This window comes from Belonocnema kinseyi, chromosome 1 (assembly GCF_010883055.1).
Source record: "Belonocnema kinseyi isolate 2016_QV_RU_SX_M_011 chromosome 1, B_treatae_v1, whole genome shotgun sequence".
In the NCBI taxonomy this organism is placed as follows: domain Eukaryota; kingdom Metazoa; phylum Arthropoda; class Insecta; order Hymenoptera; family Cynipidae; genus Belonocnema; species Belonocnema kinseyi.
In genome coordinates this window covers 121,017,495-121,025,244 of record NC_046657.1, presented here as the reverse complement: position 1 = coordinate 121,025,244, position 7,750 = coordinate 121,017,495, and positions in this window count along the sequence as shown.

Below are 7,750 nucleotides of genomic sequence, written 5' to 3'. Positions count from 1 at the left end.
AAATCGGTTGTAATATTTCAATTCTTGAAATCATAGAAAAACTGTTTTCTTCCGTTTAAGATGGTTTCTGATTAGGATGAAAAGACCAAAGAGTTCTTGTCAGGGACTGGTCTTCTATGTCTAATTTACTGAATTAATTAATTAGTAGAAATTAATAATTTGGTCTAACTTCTCTTTTAATTGAAGTATATTTTTGGCAGAGCAATTACTATTTCCCTGCGGAGGGTGGACGATTAGCCAGAAAAAAATAAAATTCTAGAAATAGGGATTGAGTCCTATATTTTTTAGGAAATCAGATAGAGGATGAATTTGGCTCGAAAAGTACTTGTCGCCCGTAGCGTTCCACCCAGAATCGGAGTGCTGTCTACAGAGGCGCTTCGAATGAAGCTGGAGTAGTTCAGGCCGTAGTGCGGGAAGACAGTGAAAAGTGGATAAAAAAATTATTCATTGTGGAACCCGATTTCTTAAATACTAGCTCTCTCCGGGATTTTCAAACAAAATCTTGGTTATGTGGGAATCAATTTGAAATTTTCGCTTCTCAAAACTTTTTTCGACGAAACCAAAGCATTTCAATTTTCATACACTTAAATAGACATGTTTTCGCTAGTAAATTTCGAAGAATACGAAATATCAATCGCTGTACCAATTAATCTTTTTTTAAATACAATCTTCATTCGAATTCAATTATTAACGTACTATCTTCGAACTCATTGTTGAATATTTCCTTGAATTTCGATATCGGGACTTTTTTCAAGAGTCCTTCTGAATCCTTGAGCTGTAATTCAAGAGGCATACTCTATGATACATCATTAGCATTCTTTATTCTATCTTTTCAACTTTATATTCCATATGCAGCCTGAATTCTCAATGACTTCAAGTTTGCCGGATCTTTTTCTTCATAGAAGGGTAAAGTACAGACCGAAGGCGGAATCGAGAAGGTCGTGTCACAGGACATCTTGCAGCGTCAGCTTTAAGACAAAAGCACCGGTTCAGTACAGGTTCATTTGCATCAAACTCGGCAAAGACCTAGATAACTCTTTTCCCTTGCAGCTATCCGGATGTACGAGACATTATTACTGTAAACTTTCAATTACTGTCCTTATCTAGCTCGTTGAAATGGACACAGACAATGTTTAAAAATACAGTACTATATGCCAACATTTTTCGATGTGTTCAAATTTCATATGTCTAATTTTCTCAACAAAATTAAGATGATTGAAAGTCTTCAACAAATAATTTTCGTGTTTTCACTTCTGGTTTATTAACCTTATTCAAAATCTAGAAAACTCCCTAGTTAAAATCTGGAAGGTTTAGTTCAAATCTGTTTTTTAATAATTCGAAGATACATGTGGAGTGTTCAAAAGTGTTAAAGAAAAAAATAATTAAAGAAGTGAAAATACGGAAATTATTTTTTGAAGACTTTCAATCATCGAAATTGTGTTCAAAAAAATATGCATATGATATTCAAATGTCTTTTTTATTGATACGGTGTAACAACTAAATCTTCGTTTAACTATAATTTTAAAATAAATCAATCAGATGTTTAAAATCCTTCATCGGTTTAAAAACAACGTTCGAATCGAAATTTGTGAATTAAGTGTTTAGAATCAATGCTTTTGTACGTTGTATCGTCCTGATAATGACTACATGTTTAAGGTAAAAAGCGTGTGTGATGCAAATATGTTCTCTTATTTTCTTATATAATATATAGGCAGATTACAAACTTTGAAATCAACAATTTTGAAAGCTTGGGTTTCACAATCTAAAAGGATTAGAATTAGAAACTAAAATTTAATTTACCTATTTGATAAAAGTAGTATTCCAATTGTACTAACAATAAATGAAAGACGAATCTATTAGATTAAGGCTAGTCATGTAAATAATAACATTATTTTGTTGAGTTTTATTAGATATATTTAATAATAATTATGCTCATGTTTTGGTATTTCTCTCAGAATATAATGCCGTATATTTATAAAAGTATTTATTTCTTAAAGTTACTCAAATTGAAAAGCATCTAATGAAATTAAAAACGCAGTGAAACATAAACTAATGGGCTGCAGTGCATGACTAGATAACCGACAAAATCGAATTTTCAGGAGAAGGAAATAATATTCTGTAAAATAAACATCACCATTTGAAGATTAGACAAAAGTTTACTCTTGAGCTGAAGTATTTCTAAATTGAGGCAAAAAACGTAGCATTAAAAATATTACATTTGCATTACATTTACATAAACATTGAGTTTACAATCCTAAAGTGATAAAAGAACCTATAATTGGAACAGGCTTGGTTACGAATTACAATATTGGAAGGCTGAAAAAGGGTAAATCAGTTTTCATCAAAAAAATTATTCTGTTCGGGAAAATAAATATTTAGGTAGTCTGAAGGTATCGCACTGTGACAGAAGATTTTTCTTTAAAAGTTATTTGAAAAGAAGAAAGTTACAAGTTTTTAATTAAATAAACAATAATAATTTTGCGAAATAACGTTTCTAATCGCAAAGTTTAAAAGAAACGTAAGAGGTTAGGCAATTAAAAAAAAAAGAAAGAGACAAATGCAGAGAGACAATTAACTGGTTTTGAGTTACCAATGCTTTTATTACTATATTAAAATTAAGCCTTTGAAAAATTCCCCTTGACACAATATGTATTTGGTTTCTAAAGAATTTTTTATGCAAAAGGCTCATTTTTAAATTGAAATATTTAAAAATCTATTTTTTTTTGGCGTGGAGAAAGTTATTTATTAATATTTATTTATTAAAACGCCTTTTTCTCATATTTCATTAGTATTATTCATATGCTATATCATTCGGAAAGTGAATCTGAAAATATTGTTTGCTTTGACGTATCTTATTCAGTATACGAGATACTTGGTATTTATCCTAATTGCGAAAGTTTGAAATAAAATGGTAGACATCTGAAATCAATAAAGACAAGAAGATTTAGCATTTTTAATTTTAAATCTGTAATCTGAAAATAAAAGAGTTCGTTTAGGACTCTATCATAAATAAAATATTCCAAACTTATATTTAGTAAATCAAACATTTTAAATTTTAGAATTAGTGCTTTGGAAGTTAAGTATTTATTATCTGCACATTTTGACGATGATAATTATTGAACATTTCATAACGCCGTCAACTATGTGAATTCGGCATGCCTAATCTTACTGTTCCACAGCAAGAGAGAATTTCTGATGGCTGCCACTTTTCCTGACTTATTTGTTAGTTTGGAACATATTCGTAACTTTATCTTCTATTGTTTCTTGACTCATAAATAAATTAATAGGCAGTAAAAATAATTATTAATGGTAAGGCAATTTGTAAGAGATTAGGATATTAGGAAAAATACAAAAGATAAGAATGTACTTACGAGAAACTATGCAAGAATAGGTCACTTTAAAGAAAAGACCGTTTGAATTTATTGGAATATGCAAAAAAAAAATGTTTCTAAAACCTTAACCATAATATTTAAAAATAATAATTAACACAACTTAATGTAAAAGAAAAGTAAGGTGAGCAAGTTACGTAATCGATCTCCAGGAAGAAAATTTTCACAGAGTTCAAATTAACGATAAAACCTGTTGAGCGACCGTTATTTTAAAATAAAAAGGAAGATGCTCTGCTTCCAAACACTGAGAAAAATTGAAATCTTCGCTTGTTGGATCATTGAATTTCAGAGTCAATTTTTTTATTTTGTACAGAAAAATTACAATTTGATATGCTATATTAGAAATTTTGTTTGTGATACAAATGATTGCGAGAGTGTTACAAACGAGTTCAAATTTACTTCAATTTATTTAATTCAGTTAAGATCCCGGGAGGGTTATCTCAAACAAAATTTCACAGTTTTCTTCTTTTACACGAAATTCGATATTCAGTTCCAAATTGGAGAAACTAATCAAAGGTGCTAAGCAACGTTTGTTGATCGTAAATTTTCAGAATGTTATAAAAATTTAGAACCGGAAAAACTTTTCTTAACGTTCTTTTTATTTATTTAGCTACATCATCAACTGAATATTTCTTTTGTTGTTGACTTAAATTGGTTCACAAAAAATGATGAAAAAGTGTGTTTAAATTATCCTCATATTGCCTTAAAGATACCCTCAATACATATCTTAAATGAAGGTGAGCGCCAATAATTTCCGAGAGGCGTGATGCCGGTGAAAAATACGGATAAGCAACTTATGCTCGACTTGGCAGTAGGTGCAGTTTACAAGATGATATATATATATATATATATATCTCAATATTGGGGTTGAGCCAGGTACGTGTTGAGGTTAGAGATATAACTTCATAATGCCCGCTACGGCGGGCTTGCGATTCCTCAAAGTTCCTCTCGTACGCAATGAGCTACCTGACGTTCTGTCTATCCATCTTCGGTTTCATTCATAGTTAGCGGTTCAGTTTGCAGTTTCAACCAATACAGGAAAGTCTATATCGTTCCGCAGATCCGGCATCCGTTTAATTCAGCGAAACTTACTCAAGAACGTACGTTCAACTTCGGTCTTTCAGGTTCCGCTTTTGAAACTTGTAGCCATGAAACAGATACCATTTTACCTCATTTAATTTCAGAAAAATTTTTAAACAATTTAAATATTTAACAAAGAAGTATTCTTTTTATAGCTTAGGCAAAGAATTTGGGGCATTCCACACAATATTTTCCACAACAATTTTTTTTTATGTAAAATATTTTTACATTTTCATCAGAGAAGATATTAGATTTGTGTAAAATTTGCCGCCCCCCCCCCCCCAGTTTTGGTCAAATGTCCACGTTTTGAGACCCCTTGAATCCGAAAAACAGGTTTTACGAATGTATCCTTCTATCTGCATGCCTATCTGTGCGTCTGTCTGTGTCCGCCTGTCAGGCTGCATGCCTGTCTGTATGTATGTATGTATGTATGTATGTCTGTATGTGAACTCGATACTTTCGAAATAATTCATTTATTAGATTGGCCCTTAGTACACTCGTTTAGTGTCTTAAACTGAAGGTCACGTTCGATAGGCAGCCATGTTGGATACAAATTCAAAAAGGGAGCATGTTTTGAATATTTTTGAGAGTACTTTTTTCAAAATTCAACAATTCTCTGTACGGTTATTCATAGTATTCGAAAATTTGAACAATTTGTTAATTTGACATTTTTCTTAAAATCAAAAATTACTAAAGTTATAGCATTTACAAAAATTAAAAAGAAAAAACACGAAAATGAACATTTTAAGCCAAATAACACATGATATGAAAAAAGTCAAAAAAGGAAAAATGTTGCTTTTTGAATGCCCTACAAGATTATCATGACAAAATGTAGAATTAAAAAAAAAAACAAAAATTAACATGTTAACAGCATACAAAATAATGAACAATCCAAAAATTACATTTTTCGACCAGACTATGCAAAATGCGGTAAAAGATGAGTGAAAAAAAATTGTGGACTTGAAGAAGATCTACAAATTTGTAATCAACCACTTTTTGATAGGACGCGTAGTTTTGGCTTTAATCAGGAAAAACATCATTAACAGTAAAAAAAATGTGCCTGCTGCGTCGGCACATTCTTATCACAACATTTGTCTTTTAATTACTTTTTCGTCTCGTGTTAGGGGTTTCCTAGAATTCAACATTTCATGTTTTTGATGCTATTTCTTACGTTTAAAACTAAAAACAGAACTTTCAAAAAATTATTCATGAGAAATAAATCATTTTTACATTCTCATCAGAGAAGGTATTAGATTTGTGTAAAATTTGACCCCCCCCCCCCCACCCCCCTAGTTTTTGTCAAAAGTTCCACGTTCGGAGAGCCCCTGAATCCGAAAAAACAAGTTTTTACCAATGCGTCTGTCTGTATGTCTGTCTATTTGTCTGTCTTTATGCATGTCTGTCTCTGAGCACGATAAATTTAGAAAAAATTTAATTTATTATATTGGCCTATGGTACACTCTTTTAGTGTCCTAGGCTAAATGCCAAGTTCGTTAGTTAGCAATTTTGGATAAAAATACTAAAAGTCAGTCCATTTTGAAAATATTTGAGTACCCATTTTATCGTGATTCAAAACTGCTCTGTACAGTTGTTCATAGTACTTGAATAGAAAAATATTACTATTGGATAGTCTTACAAGATTATCATATCAACTTTTTTAATTTTTTCGAAAAATTAAAAATTTAAATTTTGATCTCAGAAAAACTAATCCAAACTGAAAAATTGCATTTTTCGGTCAAACTATTCACGATAGGAAAAAAAATCATGAGACAAACATTATACCCAAAAAATATCTACAAATTTGAAATTGATCACTTTTTTATAAGACAAGTAGCTTTTGTTTTATTTATAAATAAAAATTAAAAATACGAAAATTAAATTGTTCAACACACGACACAAGCTAAGCAAAAATAAATAGATAACATTTTTTGACCGAAGGTAGAGGAAACAAGATTTTTATTAATGGTTTTTTTACATTCTGATCAGAGAAAGTATTAGATATGTGTAAATTTTTAAGCCCTCCCCCAATTTTTGTCAAATTTCCACGTTTTGAGACCCCCTGAACCTCTAGTACACTCTTTTCGTGACCTAAACGACCTAAACTAAAGGTCAAGTTCGTTAGCCAGGCATTTTTGATAAAGATTCAAAAAGTGATCACATTTTATATATTTTTAAGACTTCTTTTTTCAAAATTCAAGAATTCTTTGTACAGTTAGTCATAGTATTTGAAAAGTCGAACAATTTATCTCCATGGCTTTTTTCATAAAATTCAAAATTATTAGAGTTATGGCATTTACAAAGTTTCAAGAAGCACACGAAAACGAACCTTGATGAAGAAAATTTATTATATTGTATTATGCATAATTTAATTTAATATATTTAATGTATTATACATAATTTAGAGGTTAAAAAACGGTAAGGCTGCTCAGTATACCGTATATGTAAAGTTGAAATCATAAAGAAAACATTGGAAATGAAAAAATTCAGTTAATGGAAAAACGACAAAAGTTGCAATAAAACGTTTAATAACAATTTTTTTTTAAGAATGCTCATTTTTTTAAACGGGACAATGAAACTTCGTCTGTTTTAATACCAATGTCAAATACGAATTATAATTAATATAATTATATATAATATACGCTTTAACAAAAGAGAATTCACAATCACCAAATCACTGTTGTCGATGGTTTCACCTTTACCAGGTGTATACATATGAAACCGGTATTGCCATCTAGCGGCCAGTAGGCACACTTGTAGGCACTGTCGGAACTTACCATTTGTGCTAATTGGCGTATTGTCATCTGTCAACAATATCCAATACCAAACATTTAAAGTTTCATATGACATCGTGATTTTTTTCGCTCTTGAAAATGTCGAAATACGTGCCTTCAAACAACGATTTGCGGGGAGCATTAATTTTCTGTTTCCATTTGGGTAAATCGGCGATAGAATCTCATCGATTGCTTGTCGAAGCTTACGGAGAGCATGCTCTTGATCGAGAGTGGTTTAACAAGTTCAAAAGTGGAAATTTTGATGTGAGAAACGCTGACCGCGGCAAACCACCGAAATCGTTTGAGGACGTCGAATTGCAGGCTTTGCTGGATGAAGACGATGGTCAGACGCAAAAACAGCTCGCAGAATAACTAAATGTGTCCCAGGCAACCATTTCGAGACAGATCGGCCAATTTGAACAGTGCTCTGCGCCAAAAACGCCAAGAATATGAAACTAGGCATGAAAAAGTGATTTTTCTCGATGACAATGCACCATCACACCGGACAAA